The 22,380-nt window shown below is 51.0% G+C and overlaps 1 long non-coding RNA gene across 2 annotated transcripts in view; it reads right to left on the bottom strand.

Annotated features, from left to right (window-relative positions):
* Positions 1-1,507: 1,507 nt before the first annotated feature.
* LOC146045861 (uncharacterized) overlaps positions 1,508-22,380 on the bottom strand; it is a 39,041-nt gene continuing 18,168 nt past the window's right edge. Inside the window, exons 2-4 of one of the 2 annotated variants that reach the window (XR_014465638.1) lie at positions 13,022-13,157; positions 9,819-11,445; positions 1,508-1,577 (exon numbers count right to left, since the gene is read on the bottom strand). This is a non-coding gene — a long non-coding RNA (uncharacterized LOC146045861). Of the gene's footprint in view, positions 1,578-3,065; positions 3,157-9,818; positions 11,446-13,021; positions 13,158-22,380 lie in introns of those variants that run through there. The other variant, XR_014465637.1, reaches the window with a different exon arrangement.

Genomic DNA, 22,380 nt, shown 5'->3' on the forward strand with positions numbered 1-22,380 from the left:
GTCCTCGCGCCATGTTAAGATTAAGTGCACTTTTGTGGTGAGAATTAAATACAAAACAAACAAGAACCAAAAAAAAAAAGGTTCACATAAAATACAATAGAGCACAAAGATATCTCAGTAACGTAAAACGGCTTGTGCAGCCTCTGGCTTAGTGGCAGCAGCTAACAGGTCAGACTGCTGAGCTACACAGCTTGCGGAGATGGTTAACAACAATCGGAGATGGGGTCTTCCTGGTAACTTCAATCAAGGATTGGGAGGGTCACAGATAAAGGGAAGGTTTGTAATAGAATCATACATAACATTTAACATACAGAAAATCAATCACATTTTTCTTGCGTGGGGATAGTTCCCTGTGTCTCCAGTGTGATGGTTTACTGATTTCCAGTTGTGCCCAGTTGATTCCAGTGCTGCTTGGTTTGGTCCAGTGTTGCACATCCAGTGAGGGGTTTGGGTCACCCCGCGACTGCCCGCAGTCTGGGGGGCATGGAGGAGGAGGGGCACGGGCACGTTTTCTGTGCCCAATGAAAAAAAAAAAAGGAAAAATTTGTTTTTTTTTCCCAGCTGTTCAACGAGCGCGTCATTCTCAGAGTCGGTAAAAACTGAAATAATAGTCTGTAACTTGTGAAGGATCCAGAGAAGTGTCATAGCATCCTGCTGCTCCCTGAGAGACAGAAAGAGGGACAGTTAGAGAAGACTCCTGCGTATGAGGCATGAACACTGCACAAGTATCAGACAATAGAGGGGGATGTCAGGTGCTAGAAGGCGCATCTATTGCCTAATGACCTTACACTAATACTGGCAATGTAGTATAATCGGTGTCTGGATTCTGGGAAGACAGGCGCAGTGTAACCCAAGCCGATGGCTGTGTATTGGTTGTAAATGCACTAAGGACACTGGTGAGTAGATCGGAACAGCTTACCGGAGGTGACACCTGCAGGTGAAAGGTGAAATCCTGGGAGGGAAACAACTGGAGAGACCATAAGTGGTACGATGATGGGATCGGCTGGGTACACGCTCCAGAGACCTGGGGGAGAGAAAAAGTTTCCATCAACTCCCATTACATTTACTACCAGGAGTACATACATATAATACTACATTTTATTAGCAGCTTATAGTCTCTGATCATGCTATTGCAAATGCCTGTAGCAGCCAGGGTCTATGGTACCATAGCAGGAATCTGGCGGCTTTAGGACCCTTGCCATATGCTGTCTAGCTAGCCCTAGGGTGCTCAGCACAGGCCGGAGACTTACAATGGTCTATGACACAGGTCTTCAACCTGTGGCCCTCCAGATGTTGTGGAACTACATGTACCAGCATGCCCTGACAGTTTTGGCATGCTCTTATAGGAAAAAAAATGTGGCAATGCATGTTGGAACATGTAGTTTCACAACATCTGGGGGGCCATTGAAGATCCATGGTCTATGATATATTTGGGAGAACCATTTCACCTTGTGTGGAGCGGAGCATAGAAACTTAAGTGACAGCTCTGTTGAACAGCCTAAAACTTACCTTCATCTGCACTTTAGCATACTCTGAGTTGCTTGCAGCTTTACGGAACTGTGAACATTGGGTCAGGGCTAAAAAAAGGGCAAAAGCGCTTATTTAGAGTTTAAGATTTGTAAGTTTGTTTGCATATTATTGCGCAATAATATAGATATTTAAGCACTTAGGTGTTACAGCAAAAGGTTGAATAGAGAGTTATTAAATGGTACAGATATTTGAATGTGTTCAATTTAAAGTGATTAATTACGAGTACAATAAGAATGTTCATTGGTTGTAACATAATACAGTAGAATTGTAGAATACATTTGTTTACTTTAAGAAAACATCTAATCAGTCGTTCTTCTCTGCGGGCGTCCTCGGAGATTTGCATAGTCTCCGAGGTGCTCGTAGCGGGGTGGGCATACAGTAGGCGGGCAGGGGGCCTTCGCAGGGTTTCCTGGGCGTACTCACAAAAATATTGGATGCACCCAGGAAATGCTGGGCATCAGCAAGTGAACGGGGGTGGCTACTTGCCTTCCGGGGGCCGGCAGCAGACGTCACCGAATGTCAGCTGCCCACAATGTTCACGGAGCAGGGTGCCACTAAATAAAGTCACCAGGGAGTGAGCACTTCAGAAATCGACCATCGAATGATTTTGGGAAAATATGCGAATAGCGGGGTGTGGGCATTTGGGCGGTGCTAAAAAGCTCACAAAGAAGCAAAATAACACTGCTTTGTGAGCCAACCAGAATAAGGGCCATACTGCTTATTAATGGGTGCAAGAATAGTGTAGCCCTGGCAGAAACAATGGTTAAGCATAGAGAACCCCAAGTAGGCATCGGCCTGGCTGCGATCCCATGGGAATGCCCAGCATTTCATAGAGACGCCCATGCCACTTTCATGGAGGAGAAACATCCTCCGGTGCGTGACAGCACTTGATGCTCTGATGAAGTGAACTATTAGGGGGAGCAGGCAAGAAACCGAATGGACATTCCAAACTACATAATCTACATATGCGATGGTCAGTGGGATGTACCGCCAATGCTTTGTACATTCCGTCCAGAGAGAGAGAGAGAGAGAGTTGGGGCAGAGAGAGACTGGACACACTTGTCGGCATAAGCAGGCAGCAAACGGAACACATGAATTCCCCGCCTGACTCTGCAACGCCCCAATTGCTGGCTCAATAATCCTGGCTGGTACACACTTTTGCAGAAGAAAATCAACTAAATAAAAATGTATTGTTTGTGGGGAAACAATTGTTGTCACTGATTTTCATTCTGTCTTTGACTGATTTTCCTTAACCATTGCATTGGCAGGTCTCAGTATCATATCCGCCACAGACGGCTCCTATTTATTTTTGATCTGTCCGACAGGGGGCGCTTACCTGTTTGCTAGGCTGCAAGTATATGCAGCTTAGCGAACAGGACTGAATAAGGCCCTTTATCTGTCTGTGCTCATGGTCGCCATCTCTCTCTCTACAGATCTCACACACTCTCCCTCTGACCCAGGTTAATGGCTGTGAGGGGTAAGGAGACAGGAGGGAAGAAGGACACAGAAAACTCATAAGTTACCTAACAACTCACCTCTGATATAATGCTAGAACAGGTCCAGGTGCAGCACATATTCGGTGTACACATAGGTGGCCAGCTGATCACCCGTTGTACTCGAGTAGACCTGGGTAACATAGATAAAGGTTATTACTGCACTATTCACACAATACTGACTATAGTGCACAATCTAGGGGTCTAGTTACTAACATGCAGCAATAAGGTGGATTGTCTATTACCTATTATTGGGGCAACAGAAACTCACTTATTGCCACCATCAGAGAAAGGTGACTAATATCTGGGACTTAAAAATACTTTCTACCTCACTCTTCCCAACTGCTTTAAATGTAATAAAATATATTTTTAACCAATTTATCATCTTTTTTTCATGGATTTTTGTAGGAAACACCCTTTCAGCATTTTATATGTGGAAATGGGAAACAGGGACAGAGGGGCGCACAATCACTGTACTATAGTGTTCTCAGATCCAGTCCTCTGCATACACTGGCAGTGCATGTTTTCCATATGTCCTTGCTGGAGCACAGGCATATTCATTACTCACTGACACATTATAAAATATCTACAGATGATTCTTAGGATTTCACTTGTGTTTCTGTGAGGAGACCTGTAAATTGTGCGACGTTAGCTTGTCCCAAGAACTGGAAATGGGAAGCAATGCTCCTCTATAAGAAATGAATGTTACAGTAAGGGGGTCATATTGTTCATTTGCACCCCCACGTGGTCCAGCGATGGTTTTTTTCCGTGCATGCGCATAATGAATTATGCGCATGTGCAGGGTCCCTGGGCGACTGAACTCAGCGACTGATCAGTTCACACTGACCAATGTGGGCCAGGGGAGTGGGGCAGCAGAGTAGGGTGTCCACCATGGGAACGCTCAGCATTTCATGGCCGTCCCTATGGGATTGCGTGCAGCGGGTGGTGTGCCAGGGTTGGACGGCTGACGTCACATGACGTCGGGCAGGCGGATGACGTCAGCCGTCCGTCCTGGTTTCGGCCGGCCACTGACTTATATTTGCGTGGCCTGGATAAGTCATTCGGTGGTCGGTGATCATCAAATGATTTCTCCTGCTGCGGGCACATGAGAGGGTATGTGTATTCGTGACACTTCCCCTCGCATGGTTGCAAGGTGATACGGTGGCGATTCGGCAGGGGCAGGCCCTCTGGGACTCGGTACGCTGCGAGTTTCACAGCTTACCGAGTCAACCAGAATCAGGGCCTAAGTGTAGAGATGGTGATGTGTTATATGTGTTATATAAAATATCTCTCAATAATCCATCTATGCCAAATCACTTCAGTCAGACACAAAGCCCTCTGACTGGCTCACTGGTCACCAAAGGCTATCCGCTTAAGCAGCACTTTCCCAGTTACAGGAAGAACACTATACACGTGTACCCAGACCGTCCAATAGGACCCTTCCATCAGGTACAGAAAGCTCTGCTCCCGGACTTCCCAGGTGCAGTTACCTGCAGTGAAACAGCTTTCTCATCAATTATCTAGTTCAACACAGGTGACTACAATCATAAACAGGGGGAAGCCCAAGAGCAGATCCTCTTGTACCTGATGGAAGGGGTCGTGCTGGGGGATCTGTTATTCCCCCACTCCCATCCCTAACTCCTATCTCACATGTCAATACAGACAAAAGTAAAACAGTACGGATGGCCATTGACCATCGATGATTCCAAATCATCGATGGTTCATGGCCAATGTCGAATACTTTAGCCATCGATGGGGGAGAACCAGATGGTTTCCCTCCATCGATGGAACAGCAAAACGATGTTTGCCTTTTTTTTAAAAGCGCTGGGACACAGAGCATAGCTCTGCCCCCCGACACCAGCGAAGCCCCGTCCCCCGTGTTTTAAATGGCCCACAGCCCAATCAATCAAACACAATGGATGACCATTGATATGTAAAAATATCGATGGACATCCATTGCATAGTTTAGCACTATCGATGGCCAGTTGCAGAATTGCCATCGATGGCAATGGCAACGATGGCCATCCCTATAAAACAGATATTTTAGTAGATGTATTTAAAAGTGAAATAACATAGGCACCTGATTATCACTACCCCGGAGGGCTGTATTCTATTGTATTATGTTGGTGAAATAGTTACAGCCATACATTTATGTACATTTAATGTTCCTTTCTTGCAGTTAGATTATAAATTAGGAACATGTACATAGGATTTCACTGAAATTAGGCACAAATAACATTAACAGGGTAAGTTATAGCAACTTAGAAATCCTAAAAATAAAATTAGACCCATTAGCATGGATACTATAGAGTGTATATGGGAGAGCAGCAAGCTGGTCACATGACCCAAGCTATACACTTTCATAGCTGAGAGTGGCAGTTATTTTCCAACTGGCATCTCTGCAGCAGACAGCATCAGAGGAGGAAGCAGGAGCCCAAGCAGAGGATTGAGAAGGGGAGAAAAAGCGATTTCAGGAGACAGAAAGCCAATTACTGGATCAGGTGAACCCGTCGTAAGACGCAGGAGCTGAATCAGGAGAGGTAAGTAAACTTATTGGATCAGGTGTACCCGTCGGAAGACGCAGGAGCCAGATCAGGAGAGGTAAATCGACTCAGTGGATCAGGTGTACCCGTCGGAAGACGCAGGAGCCAGATCAGGAGAGGTAAATCGACTCATTGGATCAGGTGTACCCGTCGGAAGACGCAGGAGCCAGATCAGGAGAGGTAAATCGACTCATTGGATCAGGTGTACCCGTCGGAAGACGCAGGAGCCAGATCAGGAGAGGTAAATTGACCAATTGGATCAGGTGTACCCGTCTGAAGACGCAGGAGCCAGATCAGGAAAAGTAAATTGACCAATTGGATCAGGTGTACCCGTCGGAAGACGCAGGAGCCAGATCAGGAGAGGTAAATTGACCAATTGGATCAGGTGTACCCGTCGGAAGACGCAGGAGCCAGATCAGGAAAGGTAAATTGACCAATTGGATCAGGTGTACCCGTCGGAAGACGCAGGAGCCAGATCAGGAGAGGTAAATTGACCAATTGGATCAGGTGTACCCGTCGGAAGACGCAGGAGCCAGATCAGGAAAGGTAAATTGACCAATTGGATCAGGTGTACCCGTCGGAAGACGCAGGAGCCAGATCAGGAGAGGTAAATCGACTTATTGGATCAGGTGTACCCGTCAGAAGACGCAGGAGCCAGATCAGGAGAGGTAAGTCAACTCATTGGATCAGGTGTACCCGTCTGAAGACGCAGGAGCCAGATCAGGAAAGGTAAATTGACCAATTGGATCAGGTGTACCCGTCGGAAGACGCAGGAGCCAGATCAGGAGAGGTAAATTGACCAATTGGATCAGGTGTACCCGTCGGAAGACGCAGGAGCCAGATCAGGAAAGGTAAATTGACCAATTGGATCAGGTGTACCCGTCGGAAGACGCAGGAGCCAGATCAGGAAAGGTAAATTGACCAATTGGATCAGGTGTACCCGTCGGAAGACGCAGGAGCCAGATCAGGAGAGGTAAATCGACTTATTGGATCAGGTGTACCCGTCAGAAGACGCAGGAGCCAGATCAGGAGAGGTAAGTCAACTCATTGGATCAGGTGTTCCCATCGGAAGACGCAGGAGCCAGATCAGGAGAGGTAAATCGACTTATTGGATCAGGTGTACCCGTCAGAAGACGCAGGAGCCAGATCAGGAGAGGTAAGTCAACTCATTGGATCAGGTGTACCCGTCTGAAGACGCAGGAGCCAGATCAGGAAAGGTAAATTGACCAATTGGATCAGGTGTACCCGTCGGAAGACGCAGGAGCCAGATCAGGAGAGGTAAATTGACCAATTGGATCAGGTGTACCCGTCGGAAGACGCAGGAGCCAGATCAGGAAAGGTAAATTGACCAATTGGATCAGGTGTACCCGTCGGAAGACGCAGGAGCCAGATCAGGAAAGATAAATTGACCAATTGGATCAGGTGTACCCGTCGGAAGACGCAGGAGCCAGATCAGGAGAGGTAAATCGACTTATTGGATCAGGTGTACCCGTCAGAAGACACAGGAGCCAGATCAGGAGAGGTAAGTCAACTCATTGGATCAGGTGTTCCCGTCGGAAGACGCAGGAGCCGGATCAGCAGAGGTAAGTTGACATATTGGATCAGGTGTACCCGTCGGAAGATGCAGGAGCCGGATCAGAAGATGGAGGAGATGGTCGGGAAGAAGAGGAGAAGGAAGGAGACCTCAAGAAGGCCTGAAAAGGAAGCACCTGAGGAGGAACCCAGCGGCAAGATACAGAAGACAGACCAGAACACAGAGGAGATGGCCGGAAAGAAGAAGTGCAGGAAGGAGACATCAAGAAAGCCTGAAAAGGAAGCACCTGAGGAGTCCAGCAGCAAGATGCAGGAGAAAGACCAGAAGACAGTGAACAACACTTCATCAAGAAAATCCAGAGAGGAGGAATCGCTGGAAGAAAGAAAGAGAGCGGCAAGCGAGGCTAAAGACCCGGATGAAGATGAGCCAAGACCAGGTAAGCGGAAATGTAGTTGGATGTCCTTGCACTGTAGTTCATTTTCACATTGGCAAAGTTGAATATTGTTTATATAAAAAAAAATATAAATAATGTTTTATATGTAATTTATATTTACTTCATTGGTTACTACAGTTATTCAGATAAAGACAGTCTAAAAAAAATGGATTAGTAAAACTACTGTAATATTTATGGAGAAAGGTGCACAACTAAAAAGGTGCTGTAACCTACAGTATAGCTCAGTTTGGTGACAGGCATATGCCGGCATTCGCAGTGTCATTTACACAATGAAAACACAGTATGAATGTTCTTCTACCTTTACCTAGCCTAATCCTAACATTACTATGATTATTACTTTATTAACCCCACACCCAAATATCAGGGGGTTTACAGAATACAGATGGCGCCGGGCTCATCTTTCCAGGGGATGGCGATGGCGACGCCATTCGCCATTCCCTGCTCCGGCGCCATCTGTGTGTCGGAAGGGGACGCGCGCGCACGAGGTGTGCGCGCGTCCCCTTCCGACGGTGCTGCCGTCCTCGTCCGACGGGCGCCCGGTGCCCACACCGGGCGCCCGCACCCCCCCACAGCCGCTTCGGGTCCCCCCAGCCCCCCTCGAGCGGGAGGCGGACAGTATTGCGTCCGCCTCGCCCGCCGGCCGCCCGGATACTGAGACGCACGTGCGTGGGGGACGCACGCGCGTCTCAGTCAGATGGCGCGCCGTGCTGCTGGCGGATCGCCAGCGGCATGCTGCTGGCGATTCGCCAGCAAGCATAAGGCCTGCCCCATCTGTAGCTCTAGGTTTACTGGCACTAAAGGTGGTAATACCCAGGATGGCGGTGCCTGCATTTATACTTGACAGCCCAACTCCCATGGGGAAGACAGCCATGGTGATAACTGGAGAATGTAGGGCTGGTGTCACCCGCTGTAATGACTCATGGGGGGAAATTTACTAAGATGTGTATGCTACTTCACATGTGATGTTGCTATAGGCAACCAATCAGAATCTACTTCTTCTTTATTTAGCATCCTCTAAAAGACATGATCTGATTGGTTGCACATCACATGTGAAGTAGAATACACATCTTAGTAAACCCCCCCCCCCTCCCCCCATGGTGTCATGGCGGTTTTATCCCTTCATTTAATTATGGACTTGGTACAATATTAGATATTTAATCTAAAGTAATGTATGTTAACATGAATTTCACATATAGGAATACAGATGCAAACCCTTTCAGGCTGTTTATAGGACAACAAAACGCATAATATCCCGTGTCAAACTTGGACATGAAGGGCCCATCAGGCGAATGTAATGGTTGGCATCTATTGTAGCTTAATGCCATTACAAATGTACTACAGGCGATGTGATTAGTGCCAGAACGGTATGGCCAGTAACTACAGGATTAGCTCAGAGGAATTGGCTTGGTCACTAGAACCCCAGGCAATCCTTTTGATCACTAGCAATAATTTACCGGCTTAAATTTGCATGAGAATGCATCACTACCAGTTCCTCAAAACACATAAATGAACATGCTCCATTCCTACAATATCAAATAGGCACTATTCAGTTACGCAACTAAATTATTAAACTCAAAAGTGATCAAGGTGCAGGGCAATACTGTGTCTGAAGTCTGAGGGCACATAGAAAACATTGGTGGTAGGTGTAGAAGGACAGAAAGCCTACACAAGCAGAGGGAAGGGCTAAGGCACTGCTGTTAACAAGGGAAGGGCAGAGAGCCTGGATCAGACAGAGCCCGAGAGTCCAAACCACACAGGGATAGAGCAGATAGACTGAACCAGACAGGGGAAGGGCAGAGAGGCCGGACCAGACAGGGGAAGGGCAGAGAGGCCGGACCAGACGGGAAGGGCAGAGAGGCCAGACCAGACAGGGGAAGGGTAGAGAGGCCGGACCAGACATACGCATGTGCAGGTCTGCCTGGGGAGCTGGGCACAACAGCTCTCCTTATCGGCTGGGGGGGGATTAATACATTTGCCCATAATGGTGCCCGCTTCTCCACGCTATGCAGAAGAAGCGAGACCCATTATTTAAAAAATGTTATGGCCTCCATCATACATCTGCCCCACTGTGTACATTAAAAGTGTAGTTAGGAGTTTGAGGTCACTGTACAATGATGTCTGGCATTTCCGATTAGCTATAAGTATATTCAGCTTTGTAAAACCCTACAGTGTGTTTTATGTTGTGGTCCCAGTATTCCCACTTCAGTTTTCATCATATTACTGTGTCTTTAGCTGTTAAACAATAATTTCATAATGTCTCTTACTTTACTCCACAAGGACCAAGCAGCGTCTCACCACCAGACAAGGAGGAACCTCTCTTCATGGACAGGTACAAGATCAGCCGTGAGTTAGGAGAGGGCGGCTATGGAGTGGTCCTGCTGGCGCGTGAGATCTCCACCAAGACGGATGTCGCCATAAAGGTCGTGAACAACGAGGGACTGTCAGAGAGAGAAAAAGAGAAGACAAGGATTGAGACCAGGGCCCTACAATCAACATCTGGGAGCCCCTTCTTAGTACATGGCCTCCTGACCTTCCAGACCGAGAACATCTTGGCATTCGTCATGGACTACGCCAACGGAGGAGACTTATTCGACCTGCTGCAATCAAGAGGGCGTCTTGAGTCTACAGCTGCAACGTAAGATCTATGCATAATCTGGTGTATAACTGTGTGACTGTGTGCAAGACAAAATCCTATAGGAGCTTACAGTCTAGGAAATGAGCAAACACACATACTTACATTCACTGTACAATATATGTTATTCCTTGTTGGACTCCTATCACTTTGGGGTATAGGTATGAAGCAGTGATAAGGAAGTGAGCCAGAAGAGAAGTGGCCCATGGCAACCAATCAGCACTGAAGTAAAGGTGCGTACACACGGTAAGATATAGTGCACAATCTAGCTAGCTAGTTGTGAATAGCATGCTAGATAGTACACTATATCTTCCCGTGTGTACGCACTATCTGACGTACGATGCACGCTCCCACCGGTCGTCTGGCAGGGAGCTGCTCGGGTGAACATGCAACTCAATTCTGGCTAGAAAGCATAAGATGTATAGTGTAGTATAGCTGTGACGTCATATCGTATGTGATATCTTATGCACACTGTACGTTATTATAAGCACAAATCTTATGCTTCTGACCACTGGGACTTTCCTGGGAAATAGTATACAACATCATACGGAACATAAATCGTACCGTGTGTATGCACCTTAACGCCTGTAATTTGCATAGTATGAAATTATACAGAGTAGCTGATTGGTTGCCATAGACCAATTTTCCTCTGGCTCATTGCTCCTCCCTTATCACTGCTCATACAACTACCCCTTTGCCTTTTCCTACTATGACTTTATCCTACCTGTATTTTCTTTTGCCGTTTCTATAGCTCTTAAGGTGGCCATGCGCTTCTTCTTGCAGCAGAGTATGGCCATCCAGTCCCTTCGGCCGGAACCTTCCCAGGGGGTAGGATCGCATGTGATGTATCGCATACGATCCTTTGCCATGTGATGTATCACATGCGACCCCGCTCCCCGCAGTGGGTCCGAGGTGGAGGTCGGACATGCAGCAGGTACGACCTTTGATCTGATGCACAGTGGACCGCGTATCGGATCAGATGTCAAACACACCCGATTTGGCCACTTTTACACAATTTCTCAGCCCGATCCGTCAGAATCAGGTGAAAAGTAGCCAAATTCGGACTAGTGTATGGGCACCTTTACACTATTCCCCATCCTACACTGTATCTCTCTATCCTGCCCATACACTACGGCTGATTTGGGATGTTACAATATTGATACATTTCTTCTTTAACAGAGTCTTCGCTGCCGAGATCGTGTCCGGTCTCCAGCACTTCCACAGGATGGGCTTCATCCATCGGTAACTAACTTTCTTTCCTTGTTTAAATAAACATAAAATACAAGGGCTGCATTAGTACTTGTTCTTATTGTGGGAAATAAATCATAGTAGTTACACCCTTATAAACATAACATTACTCTGCGATGCATTCAGTGCTAATATGTGTACTGAGAAATAAGAGGTATGGTAAGATATTTTACTGCCTGCACAGAAGACCCATGTGCAGAAGAACTGGCACTGATGCCTTAATATTTGCTATATTCTGCACAGACACAAACTCCATATTTCTGGGGAAGACATATGGCGTTCCAGTCATCCATGCTCGGTGAGCATAAGGGGCAGCCTGGTGCCTCCTCAGCTTTAGGACCTTGTTCATAGCACACACTGCACCCTGGTCTGGCCATGTGGAACAGGCATTTATCAATTAGGAGATGCACTTTTCTACATTTCCAGATGTATCCTCATATAGCCAGCCTCAATCCGCCATGCTGAGTAAGTGTAAGTGCCAGTGAGACCCCAGGTCCCGTACAACTAAGATGCGCCAGGAGACTTTGCCCTAATATGTGTCTGAGGACATATCTGCAGCCTTAGTCACTTACTGTATTATGTATTTCATATACTGTCCATGCAAACAAGTACTTAATGAAGAAATTGTTCCTATTACAGAGACATCAAACCAGAGAACATCCTGCTTCATGACGGCCATATTAAAATCGCCGACTTCGGGCTGGCGTTGGAGAACACACCCAAAACCTCTGGCTACGCTGGAACACGTGGCTACATTGCCCCAGAGGTGAGGCTATAATAAATTAGAGGTCGGCTGTACAGTATAAAGGTGCATGCTACAAACAGTAGCGGCTTTATGTTCTAAATGGCATCTAATCATGATCTGCCTTCACTGACAGCCAATCACAGGTGTTTTCCTACACTGGTGGTTTAGGAGTGGCTGGCTGGGTAATGCAGAGCCAGGGCAATCCCTTTTATCATTTTGCAGAGGTTGTTCATAGTGAACTTTTGTATCTATGGGGATTTTCCAGGTTTGGTTTATACTTTTGACTCCTTTATTGGCACTCCCGAGAATTTTACGGGTTATGCTCCAGTTCACGCTGAGATCAGTGCTGCGCTCGGCTTCAGCAGCTGCCCAACCTTGCCTCCTTCCCCCGGCTGTGTGCGGTGTGACCTTGTAATGTCATCTCACACACAGCCAGGTTCAGGGCCGGGCAGCGGCTGATGGAATGCCCAGCGGCACTGCTCGGCTCTGGGTAATGCAGTGGGGGGGGGGGGGTGTTGGGAAGCGCTCCCCAAAAAAATACCACTGAAGGGGTTAACTTACACTACGATGAATAAAAGTGGAATATTTTGTATTGAGTAAATAATAACTGGGTCTCATAGTATTATTGTAATAAACCAATTATCTTGTGATGTAAGTAAGGCTAATGGAACACACTGCATAAAAGAAAAATATAAATCATTGCCTCTGCCTGTATGTATGAAATAAATCATGTGTCCCAACCAGGGTGCCAGATGTGTCTGTCAGTGTAACATCTGATGGCAGGCGTATTGTGCCCAGATCTGCTCTCCTGTTTATAAAGTGTTATTGAGTGAACTTCTTACCTTTTATTGACAGATCATCAAGCGAGAGCCATATGATGCGGGAGTGGATTGGTACTCCTTCGGTGTGGTGCTATTCGAGATGACAACAGGAAAATCCCCCGAGGAGTGCCACATCTCGGCTTTGGCGGGCTGTCATCTGTGCCCGAATACAAGAAACATCATTGAAGAGGTGAGTGTCAGACCCACCTTAGCATTCAGCACTAGGTAACAAAGAGGCCATGAACAATGTGTCAGCGTCTGTTATTTATACAGAACCCCCATTCTCTAGTATCAGCCATGTAGTTGTTCTACGAGCGGTCATGTAGCTGCACATGGGGAAGCTATACGTAGTTACATACGTCAGATTACATTACTGGCTCCACCTCCCTGACACACACAAATAAGTGAAGGAAACTCCAAGCCAGAGCAATGCCTGCTGCAGGAGTCACTGTACCACTGACATACACTACTGGTCACGTTATACAGCACCGGCATTTTCCCTGTTTCTATTCAAATGTAAGCAAATCAAGTCCAGTGAATGACCCCCAATGGTACCATGATAAGCAGTAACCTGCTAGAGGTTGGGGGAAAGAATACTAAACTACATAGACACACATCCTCTGATTAGGGGAAAATAATGATTATTTTCTTTGAGGCTAAAAATCATTTGAGAAATATGTCTCCCAAATATGTGCTGTAAGGAATCAGACTGCAGCTAAACAGAAACTTAGTTGCCCTCACGTTCCTCTTTCCAGCTCCTGTGTGATGACCCTGAGATGCGTCTGGGTGAGAACGGCAACATCAGAGAACATCCATTCTTCACGGGAATCGATTGGGAGAAGTTAGAACATCTGCAGGACCCATTCACTCCCAGCTTCTCCCTGCAGCCACCACAGTAAAGGTAACATCACTTCCCCAGGTGCAGGAGGTATAACATCATCTCACACAGGAGCAGCCGATACCTCCATCAGTAGCCACAGAACAACTTCCAGCTTCCAGAAGAACACCTGGCTTCTCCGTCAGCCCGAATTACACAAGGTGGCAGAACATCGCCCCTCAACTAACAACTACGGTATGTTCTCCAACGCCCATCAAGTACTGGAGACCGAGAGACCGGAACATCAAATCTCTTCCTGATTGGGTAAGTACGATCCAACCCATATTATGCGCAATGTTTGGTTTCTGCACATGTGATCACATGGCAGAACAACGAACACCTCTGCTGATTGCAGAGGTGCTTGCGGTGTAGAGCAGCCAGCGATCACAAATGGAGGCAGGGGGTGGAATGCACCTCCTCCTGCATTTGCATTGCTTGAGGATCCCACATGATAAGCTGCTGTGAGCAGCTTATCATGTGCAATCCAAACTGAATCAGGCATCTTCTAAAAATGTATATAAAATATAACATCAATGGCGAGGGTTTGGCTGGATTATTTAGGGAGGACGGAGGCCAGAACTGATGTTATATCTTATATACATTTAAGCTGCAACGCAAAGTTTCCTTTGTCTTGCAAGCCGACCTACAACTGCAAGCCTGAGAGAGATGAGACTTACTCAGGCTGCAGTCGCAGCGTCACAGCCACCGATGGTCCTGATGTTTTTCTAAACTGCAATCGCAGTTTGTTATGATCACAAATGGAGGCCGGGGGTGGAATGCACCTCCTCCTGCGTTTGCACTGCTTAAGGATTGAGGATTAAGCATTATACACATACCACCCCAGGGCCAATAGCCTAACAGCGCACCCCTACTCTCTACTGCCTTACCATCGCTCGCACCACCCCCCATCATCCATGCCCACACTGCTGCTCTCTCTAACTCCCCCCTCAGCTTCTCTGTCCTCACCCTCTCTGCCCTCGCCCACTCTCTAACTCCCCCCTCAGCGTCTCTGCCCCCACCCTCTCTCTAACTCCCCCCTCAGCGTCTCTGCCCTCACCCTCTCTCTCTAACTCCCCCCTCAGCGTCTCTGCCCTCACCCTCTCTCTCTAACTCCCCCCTCAGCCTCTCTGCCCTCACCCACTCTCTAACTCCCCCCTCTCTCTAACTCCCCCCTCAGTGTCTCTGCCCTCACCCTATCTCTCTAACTCCCCCCTCAGCCTCTCTGCCCTCACTAACTCTCTAACTCCCCCCTCAGCGTCTCTGCCCTTACCCTCTCTCTAACTCCCCCCTCAGCGTCTCTGCCCTCACCCTCTCTCTAACTCCCCCCTCAGCCTCTCTGCCCTCACTAACTCTCTAACTCCCCCCCTCAGTGTCTCTGCCCTCACCCACTCTCTAACTAACCCCTCAGCGTCTCTGCCCTCACCCTCTCTCTAACTCCCCCCCTCAGTGTCTCTGCCATCACCCTCTCTATAACTCCCCCCTCAGAGTCTCTGCCCTCACCCTCTATCTCCCCCCTCAGCGTTAATGCCCTCACCCTCTCTCTAACTCCCCCCTCAGCGTCTCTGCGCTCACCTTCACTCTAACTCCCCCTCAGCCTCTCTGCCCATACCCACTCTCTAACTCCCCCTTCAGCGTCTCTGCCCTCACCCTCTCGCTAACTCCCAAATCAGAGTCTCTGCCCTCTCTCTAACTCCACCCTCAGCGTCTCTGCCCTCATATATCTAACTCCCCCCTCAGCGGCTCTGCCCTCACCCTCTCTCTAACTCCCCCCTCAGCATCTCTGCCCTCACCCTCTCTCTAACTCCACCCTCAGCGTCTCTGCCCTCTCCCTCTCTCTAACTCCCCCCTCAGCATCTCTGCCCTCACCCACTCTCTAACTCTCCCCCTCTATCTAACTCCCCCCTCAGCGTCTCTGCCCTCACACTCCAACTCCAGTCCAACCCATATTATGCGCAATGTTTGGTTTCTGCACATGTGATCACATCGCAGAACAACAAACACCTCTGCTGATTGCAGAGGTGCTTGCGGTGTAGAGCAGCCAGCGATCGCAAATGGAGGCAGGGGGTGGAATGCACCTCCTCCTGCATTTGCATTGCTTGAGGATCCCACATGATAAGCTGCTGTGAGCAGCTTATCATGTGCAATCCAAACTGAATCAGGCATCTTCTAAAAATGTATATTAAATATAACATCAATGGCGAGGGTTTGGCTGACTTATCTGGGGAGGACGGAGGCCAGAACTACACCTGCAAACCTGAGAGAGATGAGACTTACTCAGGCTGCAGTCGCAGCGTCACAGCCACCGATGGTCGTGATGTTTTTCTAAACTGCAATCGCAGTTTGTTATGATCACAAATGGAGGCAGGGGGTGGAATGCACCTCCTCCTGTGTTTGCACTGCTTAAGGATTGAGGATTAAGCGTTATACACATACCACCCCCGGGTCAATAGCCTAACAGCGCACCCCCACTCTCTCCTGCCTTACCATCACTCGCACCACCCCCCATCGTCCATGCCCACACTGCTGTTCTCTCTAACTCCCCCCTCAACATCTCTGTCCTCACCCTCTCTGCCCTCGCCCACTCTCTAACTCCCCCCTCAGCGTCTCTGCCCTCACCCTCTCTGCCCTTGCCCACTCTCTAACACCCCCCACAGCGTCTCTGCCCTCACCCTCTCTCTAACTCCCCCCTCAGCGTCTCTGCCCTCACCCTCTCTCTAACTCCCCCCCTCAGCCCTCACTAACTCTCTAACTCCCCCCTCAGCGTCTCTGCCCTCACCCTCTCTCTAACTCCCCCCTCAGCCTCTCTGCCCTCACTAACTCTCTAACTCCCCCCTCAGCTTCTCTGCCCTCACCCTCTCTCTCTAACTCCCCCCTCACCCTCTCTCTAACTCCCCCCTCAGCGTCTCTGCCCTCACCCTCTCACTCCCCCCTCAGCCTCTCTGCCCTCACCCTCTCTCTAACTCCCCCCTTAGCCTCTCTGCCCTCACTAACTCTCTAACTCCCCCCTCAGCTTCTCTGCCCTCACCCTCTCTCTCTAACTCCCCCCACACCCTCTCTCTAACTCCCCCCTCAGCGTCTCTGCCCTCACCCTCTCTCTCTAACTCCCCCCTCAGCCTCTCTGCCCTCACCCACTCTCTAACTCCCCCCTCTCTCTAACTCCCCCTCATTGTCTCTGCCCTCACCCTCTCTCTAACTCCCCCCTCAGCCTCTCTGCCCTCACTAACTCTCTAACTCCCCCTCAGCGTCTCTGCCCTCACTGTCTCTCTAACTCCCCCCTCAGCGTCTCTGCCCTCACCCTCTCTCTAACTCCCCCCTCAGCCTCTCTGCCCTCACTAACTCTCTAACTCCCCCTCAGCGTCTCTGCCCTCACCCTCTCTCTAACTCCCCCCTCAGCCTCTCTGCCCTCACTAACTCTCTAACTCCCCCCCTCAGCGTCTCTGCCCTCACCCTCTCTCTAATCCCCCCCTCAGCCTCTCTGCCATCACCCACTCTCTAACTCCCCCCTCAGTGTCTCTGCCCTCACCCACTCTCTAACTCCCCCCTCAGCGTCTCTGCCCTCACCCTCTCTCTAACTCCCCCCCCCTCAGTGTCTCTGCCCTCACCCTCTCTATAACTCCCCCCCTCAGAGTCTCTGCCCTCACCCTCTATCTCCCCCCTCAGCGTTAATGCCCTCACCCCTCTCTCTAACTCCCCCCTCAGCTCTAACTCTCTAACTCCCCCCTCAGCATCTCTGCCCTCAACCTCTCTATCTAACTCCCCCCTCACCCTCTCTCTAACTCCCCCCTCAACGTCTCTGCCCTCACCCTCTCTCTCTAACTCCACCCTCAGCCTCTCTGCCCTCACCCACTCTCTAACTCCCCCCTCTCTCTAACTCCGCCCTCAGTGTCTCTGCCCTCACCCTCTCTCTCTAACTCCCCCCTCAGCCTCTCTGCCCTCACTAACTCTCTAACTCCCCCCTCAGCGTCTCTGCCCCTCACCCTCTCTCTAACTCCCCCCTCAGCGTCTCTGCCCTCACCCTCTCTCTAAACCCCCCCCTCAGCCTCTCTGCCATCACCCACTCTTTAACTCCCCCTTCAGTGTCTCTGCCCTCACCCACTCTCTAACTCCCCCCCTCAGCGTCTCTGCCCTCACCCTCTCTCTAACTCCCCCCTCAGCGTCTCTGCCCTCACCCTCTCTCTAACTCCCCCCTCAGCGTCTCTGCCCTCACCCTCTCTCTAACTCCCCCCCCCCCTCAGCCCTCACTAACTCTCTAACTCCCCCCTCAGCGTCTCTGCCCTCACCCTCTCTAACTCCCCCTCAGCCTCTCTGCCCTCACTCTCTCTCTAACTCCCCCCTCAGCCTCTCTGCCCTCACTAGCTCTCTAACTCCCCCCTCAGCATCTCTGCCCTCACCCTCTCTGCCCTTGCCCACTCTCTAACTCCCCCCACAGCGTCTCTGCCCTCACCCTCTCTCTAACTCCCCCCTCAGCGTCTCTGCCCTCACCCTCTCTCTAACTCCCCCCCTCAGCCCTCACTAACTCTCTAACTCCCCCCTCAGCGTCTCTGCCCTCACCCTTTCTCTAACTCCCCCCTCAGCCTCTCTGTCCTCACCCTCTCTCTAACTCCCCCCTCAGCCTCTCTGCCCTCACTAACTCTCTAACTCCCCCCTCAGCTTCTCTGCCCTCACCCTCTCTCTCTAACTCCCCCCTCACCCTCTCTCTAACTCCCACCTCAGCATCTCTGCCCTCACCCTCTCTCTCTAACTCCCCCCTCAGCCTCTCTGCCCTCACTAACTCTCTAACTCCCCCCTCAGCGTCTCTGCCCTCACCCTCTCTCTAACTCCCCCCTCAGCGTCTCTGCCCTCACCCTCTCTCTAAACCCCCACCCCCCTCAGCCTCTCTGCCATCACCCACTCTTTAACTCCCCCCTCAGTGTCTCTGCCCTCACCCACTCTCTAACTCCCCCCCCTCAGCGTCTCTGCCCTCACCCTCTCTCTAAGTCCCCCCTCAGCGTCTCTGCCCTCACCCTCTCTGCCCTTGCCCACTCTCTAACTCCCCCCACAACGTCTCTGCCCTCACCCTCTCTCTAACTCCCCCCTCAGCGTCTCTGCCCTCACCCTCTCTCAAACTCCCCCCCCTCAGCCCTCACTAACTCTCTAACTCCCCCCTCAGCGTCTCTGCCCTTACCCTCTCTCTAACTCCCCCCTCAGCGTCTCTGCCCTCACCCTCTCTCTAACTCCCCCCTCAGCCTCTCTGCCCTCACTAACTCTCTAATTCCCCCCCTCAGTGTCTCTGCCCTCACCCACTCTCTAACTAACCCCTCAGCGTCTCTGCCCTCACCCTCTCTCTAACTCCCCCCCTCAGTGTCTCTGCCATCACCCTCTCTATAACTCCCCCCTCAGAGTCTCTGCCCTCACCCTCTATCTCCCCCCTCAGCGTTAATGCCCTCACCCTCTCTCTAACTCCCCCCTCAGCGTCTCTGCGCTCACCTTCACTCTAACTCCCCCTCAGCCTCTCTGCCCATACCCACTCTCTAACTCCCCCTTCAGCGTCTCTGCCCTCACCCTCTCGCTAACTCCCAAATCAGAGTCTCTGCCCTCTCCCTCTCTCTAACTCCACCCTCAGCGTCTCTGCCCTCATGTATCTAACTCCCCCTCAGCGGCTCTGCCCTCACCCTCTCTCTAACTCCCCCCTCAGCGTCTCTGCCCTCACCCACTCTCTAACTCCCCCTTCAGCATCTCTGCCCTCACCCACTCTCTAACTCTCCCCCTCTATCTAACTCCCCCCTCAGCGTCTCTGCCCTCACACTCCAACTCCAGTCCAACCCATATTATGCGCAATGTTTGGTTTCTGCACATGTGATCACATCGCAGAACAACAAACACCTCTGCTGATTGCAGAGGTGCTTGCGGTGTAGAGCAGCCAGCGATCGCAAATGGAGGCAGGGGGTGGAATGCACCTCCTCCTGCATTTGCATTGCTTGAGGATCCCACATGATAAGCTGCTGTGAGCAGCTTATCATGTGCAATCCAAACTGAATCAGGCATCTTCTAAAAATGTATATTAAATATAACATCAATGGCGAGGGTTTGGCTGACTTATCTGGGGAGGACGGAGGCCAGAACTACACCTGCAAACCTGAGAGAGATGAGACTTACTCAGGCTGCAGTCGCAGCGTCACAGCCACCGATGGTCGTGATGTTTTTCTAAACTGCAATCGCAGTTTGTTATGATCACAAATGGAGGCAGGGGGTGGAATGCACCTCCTCCTGTGTTTGCACTGCTTAAGGATTGAGGATTAAGCGTTATACACATACCACCCCCGGGTCAATAGCCTAACAGCGCACCCCCACTCTCTCCTGCCTTACCATCACTCGCACCACCCCCCATCGTCCATGCCCACACTGCTGTTCTCTCTAACTCCCCCCTCAACATCTATGTCCTCACCCTCTCTGCCCTCGCCCACTCTCTAACTCCCCCCTCAGCGTCTCTGCCCTCACCCTCTCTCTAACTCCCCCCTCAGCGTCTCTGCCCCTCACCCTCTCTCTAACTCCCCCCCTCAGCCCTCACTAACTCTCTAACTCCCCCCTCAGCGTCTCTGCCCTCACCCTCTCTCTAACTCCCCCCTCAGCCTCTCTGCCCTCACTAACTCTCTAACTCCCCCCTCAGCTTCTCTGCCCTCACCCTCTCTCTCTAACTCCCCCCTCACCCTCTCTCTAACTCCCCCCTCAGCGTCTCTGCCCTCACCCTCTCTCTCTAACTCCCCCCTCAGCCTCTCTGCCCTCACCCTCTCTCTAACTCCCCCCTTAGCCTCTCTGCCCTCACTAACTCTCTAACTCCCCCCTCAGCTTCTCTGCCCTCACCCTCTCTCTCTAACTCCCCCCACACCCTCTCTCTAACTCCCCCCTCAGCGTCTCTGCCCTCACCCTCTCTCTCTAACTCCCCCTCAGCCTCTCTGCCCTCACCCACTCTCTAACTCCCCCCTCTCTCTAACTCCCCCCTCATTGTCTCTGCCCTCACCCTCTCTCTAACTCCCCCCTCAGCCTCTCTGCCCTCACTAACTCTCTAACTCCCCCCTCAGCGTCTCTGCCCTCACCGTCTCTCTAACTCCCCCCTCAGCGTCTCTGCCCTCACCCTCTCTCTAACTCCCCCCTCAGCCTCTCTGCCCTCACTAACTCTCTAACTCCCCCCTCAGCGCCTCTGCCCTCACCCTCTCTCTAACTCCCCCCTCAGCCTCTCTGCCCTCACTAACTCTCTAACTCCCCCCTCAGCGTCTCTGCCCTCACCCTCTCTCTAATCCCCCCCTCAGCCTCTCTGCCATCACCCACTCTCTAACTCCCCCCTCAGTGTCTCTGCCCTCACCCACTCTCTAACTCCCCCCTCAGCGTCTCTGCCCTCACCCTCTCTCTAACTCCCCCCCCCTCAGTGTCTCTGCCCTCACCCTCTCTATAACTCCCCCCCTCAGAGTCTCTGCCCTCACCCTCTATCTCCCCCCTCAGCGTTAATGCCCTCACCCTCTCTCTAACTCCCCCCTCAGCTCTAACTCTCTAACTCCCCCCTCAGCATCTCTGCCCTCAACCTCTCTATCTAACTCCCCCCTCACCCTCTCTCTAACTCCCCCCTCAACGTCTCTGCCCTCACCCTCTCTCTCTAACTCCACCCTCAGCCTCTCTGCCCTCACCCACTCTCTAACTCCCCCCTCTCTCTAATTCCGCCCTCAGTGTCTCTGCCCTCACCCTCTCTCTCTAACTCCCCCCTCAGCCTCTCTGCCCTCACTAACTCTCTAACTCCCCCCTCAGCGTCTCTGCCCTCACCCTCTCTCTAACTCCCCCCTCAGCGTCTCTGCCCTCACCCTCTCTCTAAACCCCCCCCCCCTCAGCCTCTCTGCCATCACCCACTCTTTAACTCCCCCTTCAGTGTCTCTGCCCTCACCCACTCTCTAACTCCCCCCCCTCAGCGTCTCTGCCCTCACCCTCTCTCTAACTCCCCCCTCAGCGTCTCTGCCCTCACCCTCTCTGCCCTTGCCCACTCTCTAACTCCCCCCACAACGTCTCTGCCCTCACCCTCTCTCTAACTCCCCCCTCAGCGTCTCTGCCCTCACCCTCTCTCTAACTCCCCCCCCTCAGCCCTCACTAACTCTCTAACTCCCCCCTCAGCGTCTCTGCCCTCACCCTCTCTAACTCCCCCCTCAGCCTCTCTGCCCTCACTCTCTCTCTAACTCCCCCCTCAGCCTCTCTGCCCTCACTAGCTCTCTAACTCCCCCCTCAGCATCTCTGCCCTCACCCTCTCTGCCCTTGCCCACTCTCTAACTCCCCCCACAGCGTCTCTGCCCTCACCCTCTCTCTAACTCCCCCCTCAGCGTCTCTGCCCTCACCCTCTCTCTAACTCCCCCCCTCAGCCCTCACTAACTCTCTAACTCCCCCCTCAGCGTCTCTGCCCTCACCCTTTCTCTAACTCCCCCCTCAGCCTCTCTGTCCTCACCCTCTCTCTAACTCCCCCCTCAGCCTCTCTGCCCTCACTAACTCT

This window comes from Crinia signifera, chromosome 11 (assembly GCF_055691185.1).
Source record: "Crinia signifera chromosome 11, ASM5569118v1, whole genome shotgun sequence".
NCBI classification, from domain to species: Eukaryota; Metazoa; Chordata; class Amphibia; order Anura; family Myobatrachidae; genus Crinia; species Crinia signifera.